This window comes from Macrobrachium nipponense, chromosome 35 (genome assembly GCF_015104395.2).
Source record: "Macrobrachium nipponense isolate FS-2020 chromosome 35, ASM1510439v2, whole genome shotgun sequence".
NCBI classification, from domain to species: domain Eukaryota; kingdom Metazoa; phylum Arthropoda; class Malacostraca; order Decapoda; family Palaemonidae; genus Macrobrachium; species Macrobrachium nipponense.
In genome coordinates this window covers 16,610,116-16,623,631 of record NC_061096.1, presented here as the reverse complement: position 1 = coordinate 16,623,631, position 13,516 = coordinate 16,610,116, and the positions used below count along the sequence as shown (strand labels likewise).

At 45.4% G+C, this 13,516-nt stretch overlaps 1 long non-coding RNA gene across 1 annotated transcript in view; it reads left to right on the top strand.

The window, feature by feature from the left end:
- Positions 1-3,878: 3,878 nt before the first annotated feature.
- Positions 3,879-13,516, top strand: part of LOC135208202 (uncharacterized) — a 106,028-nt gene continuing 96,390 nt past the window's right edge. The window contains exon 1 of the long non-coding RNA XR_010313125.1: positions 3,879-4,334. This is a non-coding gene — a long non-coding RNA (uncharacterized LOC135208202). The remainder of the gene's footprint in view (positions 4,335-13,516) is intronic.

The window sequence follows — 13,516 nt, the reverse complement described above, 5'->3', positions numbered from 1 at the left end:
CTAACAGGTACTTATTCGCATATCTAGATTCACACAAATTTCCTAGGATATCCATATGTATTCTCTGAAAAGGTCTACTTGGTATCGGATATAACCCTAATTTGCAGAAAGTTATCCTTGTAGGTTTGCAAGCATTGTATAATGTACAGTTTTTCACAAAATTTTCCCCATCTTTTTCTAAATATATTTAGCACACACCTCATTATACGTTTTTTCTGTCCCCAAGTGTGGACTACCGAACCTGCAATGTACTATATCCAAACCACTGGAATTAGGACTTTCGGAATTACGATCTGTGTCGTGTCTCCTTTACTTTCACTAGTCCTTAATCTATATTTAATTTTCCTGACCAACAGATTACCTTCTAATTCTAAACCCGAAAAAGGTAACTTATAACCTTTCCTGACTAATTCCCCTCTAAGAAACGCTTTTGCGTCTGCCAAAATTTCATCTTCATCCTGCCTTTGCTCTATGAGACTCATATCCCATTGTATAGAATCACTACTAACTAGCGTAACTTGAGATCCTTCCTTGTCATAAAAATTTCTACTAAAGGCATCCGCGACTACATTTAATTTGCTTTTTATATATTTGCGCTTTGCATCGAAGTCCCTGATAGTTAAGAACCACTGAGCTCTTTTAGGTGACAAATCGGGCTTATTAAAAAGATCCAATAATGGCTTGTGGTCTGTAAGGACTTCTACTTTATTCCCCATCAGTAGCAGTACCATTAGCGCCGCCAAACGCACCCCCATTTTCAGTAATCTCCATATCCTCAGTTTCACTTGCGTCCTCATTAGGGATAAAAACACCGGGTATTCCAACCGTTTTACCACTAACACCTGCATGGACAGATATCTTGTGTCTTCTACATGCAGGATGGCCCAGCAAAAGTCTGTTGTCCAACGCAACCCCTTTTATAACCAAAATTGGTTCTATGAACACTCTATCACCCAGAGTAAACCGTATTCTAACAAAACCCAGGGTGTTTAATATGGGCGTGCACATCACATACCGTCTCCGTTGAGGGTTTCAAAGGGTAATGGGAGAACATGGATTGACACAAATTATGATCCATTAAATTGATACTTGCGCCGGTGTCAAGAAAGACCGGGATATCCACATCCTCCACTGTTCCATATACTATTGGCCTGGGCTCTGGGGCGTACCACAATGGCACGTACAAATCATCTGTACCCTTTTTGTTGATCGGGTTTCCAAAAATTTCGCCGATCCCTTTGTCCTGTTAAGTGACCTGCCTGGGAAGTTCTCGAATTATAACTCCCGGACTTTTGAGGTGTAGGTCTCGCATCTCTCCGTATCTGAGATGGACAGGCTTGCCAACAGTGATCCACACTCTTACACATTCCACAATATTTGACTCTACATTCTTTTTTTTGTATGCCCTGGTTTATTACAATTGTAGCAACGCAACTGCTGTTGCCTTTGATCGATCAATCCTCTATTATATTCCACTTTTGCACACAAACAGGGAGAAGGAAATTCTGTGTCTCTTTGCACCGTATTTCTCGGACCAGTCCCGTTAAAAAATGTACTATCCACCATCCACCGTGGGACATTTGGACATATGTTTCTGAATTTGGGCATAAATTAGTTCTTCGTTTGATGTAGGTCCAATCTTTTCATCAAAACTGTCCACTATTACGTCAGGTACATCGTGTAATAGAATTGCAAAATGTATCAATTTGTGTAAATTGTCGAGTGAGGCATTATTCCCATTAACCCATTTGGAATTTTTAAATTTCTGTATCCATTCTCCCGCTGAGTCAAAAAGTTTTGACCTATGCTCAATAAGGCTTGTTGTGCCTTTCTGGATTTTGTACTGCCCTCTTAAATCTCTTACCGGTATACAAAAAATGGGAAGAAGATAGTTCAAGAAAGAAAACGTATATCGAACCCTTAATTCGCTGAATCAGCGTCTGTCCACTTCGGCTGCCTCTCTCTCTCTCTCTCTCTCTCTCTCTCTCTCTCTCTCTCTCTCTCTCTCTCTCTCTCATGCCAAGCACAAAAACGAAACTTATAATACCACTTTTCCACCATATTTTAATACCACAAAACCACTAATGTTCACCGAATCTCGAGGGACATCAAAATAAAACACACTTTTGAGTAAATTAACACCAATAAAAAGAGCAAAAAAAAAAAAAAAAAAAAAAAAAAGAATACATAAACTTATACACTCGCGTCTTCATAGGACCGAAGTCGGTACCTGTCTACAATTGCAACCGCACGTAATCAATTCCCGATATGACGACGTGAATTCACTTTACCACCCCCAACAACACGTCTTTACACTAAACCACAGCTAAGAAGACTATTGCACGGTACCTTGCGGCTTGCTTCTAAATCTCCTTAAATCAGCAAAAGAGTCAGTTGCCCAATACATAATTATAACCACTCTCCCCAAAATATGCCTAACCTATATATAGTCTCTTTGGAGGCGCTACCTATAGGTGTTAATGAACCTTTTAACCGCTGCCACCATCATTGTCACAAGATACTTCTCTGTTTAAAATCAGCACAACCCTTTCAATATAGTAACCCGTAGGGGGCAGTGTCGTCAGTGCACCTCACACAATGCACTGTAGGCATTACTAAAGGTTCTTGCAGTTTCCCTTCGGCCACTAGCTACAACCCCTTTCAATCCCTTTTCTGTACCACTTTTCATAAATTTCTTCCATCTTGCTATCCACTCTCTCCTAACGGTTGTTTCATAGTGCAAGTTCTGGGTTTGCCTTTTACCTACTCTCAATTTCCTTTCCAGTGCTGAATAACCTTTAACCTAAATTCTATCTTCCATTCCACTCCTATCAACTCAGTCTCTCCACAGTGGCCGCTACACTTCTGCAGTTCCTTTCCGGGACTTTCGTCTAATTTTGATCACCTATCACGATATATCTCATCCTTTTAGCCAAGGTCTTTCAAACTCCGGTTATCAATACGAATACTGAAATCATGTCGCTGGCTGTGCTGCGTAATAAATTTGGCTGTAACCACTAACTCCCAATGAGAGAACACGTAAACATGTACAGTAAGTGTACTGCAAAGTTGGTATTACCTAATTTTTGTGTAATGTGTGTGGGAGTGCTAGTCTTATTTATATCCAAGATAAAAGTAGCAAAGTATGATAAATTCGGCTAATTTTCTTTCTATTTTCGACGGCTTACAGGTGCAAATTCAGGTACCGGTGAAGTGCTGCAGTCACACCTGAAATAAGTTCTCTCATTCGAAAATGAGAAACAGCTTAAAACACCTGAACAACAGTGTCTGTGATATGTATGATATGTCACAACCAAAATATGACATCAACAATTTCACAAAATAGCTTGTAAACGAACAAAATCCAATCATTACCCAAGATGGTAAGTTGCTCAAGGTTTAGTTATGATATCAATAAACTGTTTTCCAAACAGTTTATGGTAAGAATAATAAGAAATATAAATAAATTCAATAGATATTTTAAATCTCTACATATTAGAACACATTTAATATATATTATATTATACATATATATATATAGATATATCTATATATATAATGTGTGTGTGTCTTAATTCTTTAAATCATGAGTTTAAAACCCTGCATCATTTATATTTACAGTTGTGCAAAAAAAAAAAAAAAAATACATACCGTCGTCCTTTGCCTTCATAAGAAATTATCAAATTATTTCTTCTGACTAATCCTTGCAATTTAGGTAGCAAAACCAAATACATCTTTTAAAGAATACACTGACAGTGTTGTAAATAATGTCAAATGAAATGGAACATGTACTTTCAATTGAGAAATATTAGTAAGGTCCAATTTACATGTAAAGAACAGTCCGAGTGTATTACAGCTACGCTATATTTCTATTAAATGCCATATCTAATATATTCATTACTCTATTCTGGTGACAAGAGTATTAAGTCATACCTAAGTGGAATAACTCTTTATCGGAAGAATCGACCACGAGACATTACATGAAAGAAAAAAGAATACTGAAGAAATTAGGCAACTGAACTGAACCCTAGGCCTCGAATGACAGAATCGTTAAGACTCGAGAGCCAGGCGAGAAGAATCGTGTTGATGTCCTTTCTTAAGAGTCTGCAGCCACTTGTCACTTGCATTGGTATACGTAGGTCGTGGATATATATGTGACCATTAAACTGTGAAATAGTAGTAACCGATTGCAGCCCAAGATCAAGATAGATTAGGTATAATGTGTTCTGATTTAAACCTTGAGTTTATTTAGATTTCTCTTACAAGAAGCCTACCCTAAGCAACACCTGCTACTATGAACCGCATTACCAGAAGTTTGGTACAACCGTATCAGGGTAAGTTTAAAAAGTAAATTTCGCTCTATTTATAGATTTTTAAAGTTAATCGCTCGTGAAGTATGTTATTTAGAATTTACCCAAGGTGTAGCACATAGGTACCTAGCTAGTATAGTAGGTAGCTAGTACCTATGTTTAATGTAAATTGTGATCCGGTTTTTCGGTACTGCGGAGGCTTAAGCCTAGTAATTGCTCTTGTTTAGCGTGTGCTTCACTCAAGCTTACGACAATTTGATTTTAGGTTAGGCCAATATCAAAGAGCCTGTAGTAATTTTTTTACATTAATGCTAAGTCACCTTAAGATGTTTAATACGAAAGGAATACTAAAATCTGTAGAAAATTTACCTTAGAGAGGATATTTTAGTCGGAAAGCTACTAAACAAGGCGTTAATGCAGGTGGGGCTGTTACAATTTAGCAGTTAGCGCTGGAATTCTGTTGAGCTTTTAAAAGTGTACTCTTGTCAAATACCTAGGTAGGTATGCTTTCTATAGCCTAACTATCCTTGCCGTAATCAGGTAGGCTACAGCTGACCGAACCAGGGGTAAGCCTTTCTCAAATGTGAATAAAGTGATGATGTACGTAGCCTATAGTCCCGTTAACGTTTAGTCTAGTCTTCTGCCCTTTATAGTTTCGGTTTTGCAACATTTTACTTTTATTTGCTCAAAGGTATCAACTAGCCTAATGATTCATAAAAATTTGCATCGTGGGTGGTAGTATTAAATTTTACCAAAAGTATAAGAATTAGCCTAACCTAGCTTGGGAATGTAATATGAGTAAAATTTTTGGTAGATCTAGGGTACTTATCCGCAGCAGCCTAGAGTATGGCAGCTGTGGTTTTTCTATGCAGTCTTACTTACTGAACAAGAATTTTAAGTAATATTTACTCGGACAACTTTAATTAATGCCCGGGGGCCAGTACTAAACATGGCGAAATACATTGGACGGCCCAATCCTTAGTGGATGTCGCATCCGCGGTTACGTTCCTTGCAGTCCGTGCGGAGTACTTCTGTAGAAATACTTTATTTTTAAGGTAAATCTAAATAATAACTCCGTGTCAGGTATTTTTTTGAAAATTAGTTTCCTATAGTATTTGGTTAGCTTATTAAGAATTTATATACCGGTATTTTTGGGCGGTCGACTGTAATTAACCCCAAGGGGCCAGTACTGAACACGGCGAAATACATTGGATGCCCCAATCCCTAGTGGATGTCATATTCGCCGTTATGTTCCTTGCAGTCCATGCAGAGTTATTCCTTAGAATTACCATTTTTAACCATAATTGGATAGTATAGCTAGTTAAAAATAATCTACCTATGTTTTAAGTTTATTTTAGTATTCCTATGTCCAGTCTTTACCAAGTGAGCAGTTTATAGAGATATTGACCCTCATCCTGCCCCTTATATCCAACAATATATACCTAATAGGTGACCATAATGAAAGCATGGTTTTGGAAAAGGGTAGACTAAAAACAAATGAAAAAGAGGTACATATTTAAACTAATCTTACCTAGGTCATGGTAAATTTTAAGAAAATAGGGTTGCGACTTAATAAGGGCTCTGGTCGGGGTGAAGCCCTCCCATCTAACCTAACCTAGGTCACTAAATTAAAGTAATTTGGGTTTTCACCAAACCTAACCTAATGTAGGGTACAAGGCCCTTACCAGGATGGGGCAGTCCACTCACTCTCCTTCCCAAACTGGTCCTTCCTTACCCCAGTGTGAGTGATGTCAATTTAAAGAACCTAAGTAAACCTTGCCATAAATCACAATTGGAAGTAAACCTTGCCATAAATCACAATTGGGACTTGCAGAATTATTTTGGAGTTGTAAAAATACCTACATCCTTGAATTTCTCTCATTTGTATTTCTCATCCAAAATAAGCTTTCCCTTTGTGGTCCTCCATAATTTCAGTGTACAAGAGGGGTCCAGTATCTCTAAAACTAGGCCTATCTTATTAATTCCTGTCGAAATGAATGTCAGAAACATTCAAAGCATACTGAATCATGATGAAATCATAGTTTCATTCCATATATAATTGTTGTTTGAACTGCCAGAATATATCTTTGTCATTTTACTCTATTGTATTTTTTCCACCCAAGAACACTAGTTTCGACTTGTAGCCCCCCCATATTTGTAGGGTATAAAGGTTCCGGTATTTTTAAACTTATGATTTACGACTGAAACACTCACAAAAAAACAAAATTGCAATCAGCCAAAACAATCCAAGGAACAGAAATTACATCACCAGAAAGCCTAAACAAAAAACTGAAGTTAAAGCAGTACCTAAATTCGAAAAACCCAGTCAGGCTAACTGATGAAACTTAGAACAGTAGAACCATCAGGTTTCACAATTGCTCACATACCCTTATTTCTAGATGAAAATAACAAAAGGCCCCTTATTTCCAGATAAGTATAACAAAAAACCTTCCAATTAAGTAAGCCATCCTTACCAATTGTACACCCAGACAAATAAAATCCTGCTGGGAACCCCACTTGTGCAGTTGTTGGAATTTAAACAGAGAACCTACAAATATATGGTTGATAACTTCCTCTTTCCCACTGTTATCCATACATTAAGAGGTTGGCTGCTTGATGCGCCTTCTCCACTTACTTCCTTACACATCAGGCATGGTTCATTGTTTGGCAAAGGGGTGTTTACAACCGTATGTCCTTGCTGTCATCAACCATAGTTATTGGGAGTGGGCCTTGCCTTTGACTAAAAAGTCCACCTGCAAGGCAGGATGCAGTTTCCTGTTATTGGCAGTGGGCCGAACCTTTTACTAAAAAGTAAGACTGCAAGGCAGCAGTTTAAACAGATATTGGTGGTGGCCCTAGCCTTTTACTAAAAAGTAAGACTACAAGGCAGCAGTTTTCACAGTTATTGGTGGTGGCCCTAGCCTTTTACAAAAAAGTAAGACTTACAAGGCAGCAGCTGTCCATTTAGTCGCCCTTTATTATACAGAGGACTTACGGTGCTAGTAATCTTACACTTCTACCGCATGGTCAAAATGGTTGACAACAATCCTTGTAAATATTTTTGTAACAGTGAATTTTAAATAGATTCCAGCATAGTAATTTTTGTACCATCAGGATAAACATACTATTAAGGAAATTTAATTACGAGCAAAAACTATAATATTGAGGACTGGCATTTAAAGCGAATGATTTGTTCCTACACGATATTCAAACCCTCAGTCCTTTACATAAGGAATTACTTTCAGCGTAGGCTGCAATTACGGCCATAAAAACACCACTTTGCTTTCAGCTGTCTTCCGATGAAGACATATGTTTGTGAGCTCTTGCTGACTAGCCATTAATTACAATTTTCCTGGTGGGATCTTTAATTGTTTATTTTGAATAAATATGTATATACTGTGTTTGATATTAATAATTAATTGACTTTAATATTTAATATGCAAACCTACTTTTTGTGATAGCCTTGATAGCCGCCTTTCTACTTTGTGTTAAGGTTCGGTGGCAAGGGTATGCCAACATCTTTATCAGTACGTATCTTCGACCTTTAACGTTAAGACAAGCATGTATTCATCTGAAATTTATACTTACGCTTTGGAAATTACCGAGAGGAACTTTGGAGGTTTGTCCTTTGTTTCTTCTGGTAATTCCTCTTCTCCTTCGTCCTTTCGCTAGCTATGGGTACTCCTCAATGCCATTAGCGGACTCGCAAGGGCATTTCTTCACAGAAGTGTTTTGGTGTTCAATCTTACGGCTTGGCCCGCCATTCATGACTTCTTGTCGACAGTAAGCGTGAGTCTGACAAGACGGTGGAGAGTTCAGCGCATTCACTCAACTCCTCTGTGTTCTCCTCGATTCTGCGATCCGCGAGACGATCCTTCTTTGTGCTCGAGTCCTCCTCGACGCCCGTGCCCGCGCCCTGGACAACCGCACTATCAGAGTCCCACCACGTCAAGCTGCCACCCTTCTGCAGAAAGGACGTTGCAACATGGCTGCGATGAGCAGAAATACAGTTCTGGATTCACGGCATCACCCGGGACAGCACCAAGGCTGACCTCATCTCCAGGACCCTCACAGCGGATGCCTTTAAACACCTCGCCCCATGGATGCGCAGCCATCCCGGGGAGCTGCCCTATGAAGGCCTGAAGAGGGAGCCCATCCAGGTGTTCTCCCTCCCAGTTCCCCATCGAGCTGCCCAAATTTTCGACCTCGTGGTACACCCCATGACCACCTCGGATCCGAGACTGGCCTGACACAAGCTCCAGGACCTGGTCCTCCTGCCAGAGGTGGACCACCAAGGACGAAGGCCTGAGCTGAGCACCCTCTGTCAACTCTTCTTTTGCCAGCTCGTGCCCGAAGTCCAAAGCCAGATCCGTAATGCCGAGACCATGGAGATGGAAAGTCTGGTGCAGCACCCAAGCTGCAAAACTCTCCTCTCCTCCGTCAGACAACAGTACAGCAGGAGGAATGGTCGGTGCAGCATACCAGCAATCGCCGATGCCCTTCCCAGATGTTAGGTGGTGCTGCATCCACCACCAGTTTGGCAGCAAGGCACGGAAGTGTGAGCGCCCTTGCTCTTTCTGCCCTTCAAAAAATGATGGCTTCAGCAGTAACGAAGTCCCAACCCAGGGGCCTCTATGTCCAGGACAGCATCTCTGGCCTCGGGATGCTGGTTGACACTGGTGCCATGCAGTCGGTGTTCCCTTCGTCTGCAGAGGATCGGAGCCGTGCCCCCAACGACCCAACCACCCTCATAGCTGCAAACAGGACTCCCATCTGCACCTATGGCACCAGGGCCCAGACCATCGCATTCCTGGGCCGTACCTACACCTGGCCCTTCATCCTCGCCAACGTACGGACCCCTCTTTTTGGAGAGGACTTCCTCGCCCACCACGGCCTCTTGGTGGACATGGCCCACCAGCGCCTTCTCGATACTGAGACCTGCCTCTCCCGCCCACTCGTCAGAGGACCAAGGGCGCCCACCATCTGCTCCGTCCTTCCCCACCACAGATAGGCCTCCCTTCTCCAGGAGTTTCGGGACGTCTTCCGCCCCGAGCTTCGCCAGGTGGCTGGGGCCGTGGTCAAGCACGGTGTCTTCCACCATACTGAGACCAAGGGCCCCCTGACACACCAAGTTCTGCCGCCTCCCGCCAAAGCTCCTCCAGGAAGCCAAGACTGCATTCAAAGAAATGGAGAAGATGGGGATCTGTAAAAAGGCAGCAAGTCTGTGGGCGTCCCCCCTCCACATAGCGAAGAAGGCAGACAGTACGTGGTGGCCCTGCAGTGACTACCGGCACCTGAACCTCGTCACCACACCCGACAGCTACCCCCTGCCAAACATGCAGAACCTCACCGGGCCCCTGCACACCGCCAAGGTCTTCTCCAAGATCAAACTTATTAAAGTCATATTTTCAAGTCCCTGTCTATCCCGATGACATTCTGAAGACGGCGACCATCACGCCCTTTGGATCCTTCATGTTCGCCTTCTCCACTTTCGGCCTGAACCACGCCCTGGCTTCCTGAAGCACTTACTGGAGAACAGGCTTGTCATCCGTTTTGACACAATGTCCCATCGGTGCCGAGAAGGTGGATTTCCTCGGCCACGCAGTCCTTACACGGGTATCCAGGGCGGCTGGGCGTGAGGCGGCATTAGGAGTTTCTCCTCTCTCTTCCCTGGAGAGATGGTGGACGCTGCGGTGGACAGACGGCGCACTGGCGACAGTGACCGTCTCGTACACCAGGCAGTTTCGAAGGCTTCTGGGCAGCCTCGAACTGTGACCAAGCCAAAGAGCTCGGTTAGCGCTTCCTCGGCCGCTAAGACGATAGCCGCATCGAAGCCCCGAGGAAAGACTCTGTCTTCTTCGACCTCTGCCAAGGGGGGCCGTAACTAGCCCTCCTCCCAGCCTTCCTTCTCGCGAGGAGGGTCAGGGAAGAAGAAAGGGGGGAAACGCTAGGGACGGCGTTCCCCCTCACCTTCTGCCGGAAGTAGGGGGGGTGCCTGGCGAGCCATTGGGCAACTTGGCTGCGCTACGGCGCCGAGACCTGGATAGTAGATGTCCTTTTGGAGGGATATCTATTACTCTTTGAATCTCGGCCACCCCTCACCTCCAACCCGGTCCAGCAGCAAACTTACGTTCCAGGTTCTTCGAAGGACGTAGCACTACGACAGGAGATCCAGTCCATGCTGAGCAAACGAGCTGTAGAGATCGTCACGGATCAGTCACCAGGCTTCTACAGTCGTCTTTTCCTGGTGGAAAAGTCTACAGGGGGCTGGCGCCCGGTGATAGATCTCTCTCCCCTGAACCGATTCGTTCGCCAGACTCGGTTCACGATGGAGACAGCATGCTCCGTGCTCGACTCCATCAGGGAGAACGATTTCATGCTTTCAGTGGATCTGAAGGATGCATATTTCCAGATACCCATCCATCAATCCTCCAGGAAGTACCTCCGCTTCATCCTCGACGGGACGATGTACCAATTCAGGGCACTTTGCTTCGGTCTCTCAACCGCCCCACAGGTGTTCACGCGAGTGTTCACTCTGGTGTCTGCTTGGGCCCACTCGCACGGGATACGTCTGATGAGGTATCTCGACGACTGGTTAGTCCTGGCGAGCTCCCGCTCGCAGTTGCTGCAGAACAGGAATCGATTACTCGAGTTTTGTCGCGATCTGGGGATCGTGGTGAACTTCGAGAAGTCCGATCTCGAACCCAAGCAGAGGATGAAGTACCTGGGTATGCTGATCGACACGGTAGCAGGGCGAGTCTTCCCCGCAGACTCGCGGATCAGCAGATTCAGGGAGGCAGCCAACCAGTTCCTGTCTTGGCAGGAACAGGCAGCTCAGCGATGGCAAGTCGTGATTGGACACCTGTCGTCACTCGAGAAGTTAGTCCCTCACGGGCGTCTTCATCTGCGGTCTCTTCAGTGGAGACTAAAGGAGAGTTGGTCACAGGCAACAGATCCTCCATACTTCCCCGTGTCCCTCATGCTGGAGGTAAGGCAGGACCTAGCCTGGTGGCTGGACGACAGGAACATCTTAAGAGGAGTGCCCCTACGCAATCCCCCCCCAGGGAGATGCAGCTGTTCTCAGACGCATCGACCGAGGGATGGGGCGCACACCTGGAGGAGTTGCTGACTTCAGGTGTGTGGGACAATCGCGACAAGCACCTTCACATCAATTTACTGGAGCTCAAGGCAGCGTTTCTCGCGCTCTAAGAGTTCCAGGACCGCTTGATGGGACACTCAGTGGTGTTGATGTGCGACAACACCATGGTAGTGGCTTACGTCAACAGACAGGGGGCCCTAGTGTCTCTCCCGTTGTACCAGTTGACACGGCAGGTGCACGAGTGGGCCGAGGCTCACTCAATAGAGCTGTCAACACGCTACATTCCAGGGAAGAGGAATGTAGTAGCGGACAAGCTCAGCCGTCGGGATCAGGTGACAGGAACCGAATGGTCCCTACACCAGGATGTGGCGGAAAGGCTCTTCGACCTGTGGGGGTGACCAGTAGTGGATCTATTCGCCACCCAGCACAACAGGAAACTTCAGGTTTTCTTTTCAGCCTTGCCGGACCCATGGGCAGCTGCAGAGGACGCTCTTCAACATCCGTGGGACAACCTCTTCGTGTATACCTTTCCCCCGTTCAGCCTGATTCGCAAGGTGATCAGTCGTATGCTGGTCACCCCGAACCTCAGGATGATCCTGGTGGCTCCCAAATGGTCCCAGGCCATTTGGTATCCGGACCTGCTGGCTCTTCTCGCAGGAGAACCGAGAGAGATTCCCCCTTGGCACAACCTTCTCGCCCAGCCACATGTAGAGCGGTACCACCGAACAGTCCAGTCCCTACGACTTCATGGCTGGCTGTTATCCACCATCTCTTGTGAACGAGAGGCTTTTCTTGCAGCGCAGCAACGTCCGTCAGTCCTATGCAGCTGTGTACCAGGGGAAGTGGGCCGTCTTCTGTGGTTGGTGTTGTAGACAGGGTATATCTCCTCTCAGAGCCACTCTTCAGCAGGTAGCGGATTTCCTCGTTTTTCTTCGCCGAGAGAAGCTCCTCTCAGTCCCCACAGTCAAAGGATATAGAGCCGCCCTGGCGCTAGTCCTGAAACTGAGGGGATTGGATATCTTGAACTCGTTCGAGATCTTGCTTATGAGGAGCTTCGAAAGGTCTTGCCCACCCAGGGAACTCAGGCCCCCTGAGTGGGACGTGACTCTCGTCCTTAGGAGTTTGACTCGAAGACCCTTCGAGCCACTCCGAGAGTCGTCAGACAGGAATCTGACCCTCAAGACCCTCTTCTTGCTGGCCCTGGCATTGGCGAAGAGAGTAGGGGAACTTCATGGTCTTTCCTTCGATGTACGACACTCCAGGGGATGGGGATCTGTGACGCTTGATTTCGTCCCGAACTTCGTTGCGAAGACTCAGAAGCCGTCGATCCCTGACGACAGGTTCGAGTCTTTCACAATTCCCTCCCTAATGGACTTCACCGATAATGATGCGGATGAGATGCTGCTTTGTCCTGTGAGGGCGCTACGGCGCTACATGAAGAGAACTCGGCACCTCAGGCCTGAGTGTTGACGCCTCTTCGTTAGCACCGGGGTAACCAAGAAAGAAGTATCCAAGAACACTCTTTCTTTCTGGCTGTGTGAGGTGATCAGGAGAGCGTATGAGGCTGATGGTAGTGACGACACCCGTACGCTCCGTCCGAGAGCCCACGAAGTCAGGAGCATTGGTCCTTCCTTTGCGTTCCGCAAGAACTTCTCCGTGGCGCAGGTCCTGAAGGCAGGTGTCTGGGCCAACCAGACTACCTTCACGTCCTTCTACCTTCGGGATATTGCCCACAGGTCCTTGGATACCTTTTCCTTGGGACCCGTGGGGGCTGCTCAACAAGTTGTGTAGCTAACCCAGACCCTCGCAGGCCTAATCAGCATCGAGTCCTGGTGTGACTGAGAATGGATGTGCGAATGAGAGAGTGACTGACTTCTCTTCCCATCTTTTTCTTCTCCTCTACCTGTGGGCAGAGGGTTACAGTCGTCAGGGCAGAGGGTTACGGTCGTCACCACGCTGGATGAGGACGAGATGCAGGTGAGCTATATGACAGAGCCCCTAGGGATAGGAGCAGAATATCCACCACTTCCTCCTACAAGGGGGGGAGGGGGGAAGTAGATGCCAACAAGAGACAAACCCATAACTTTATATTGGCTCTTGCAACAGG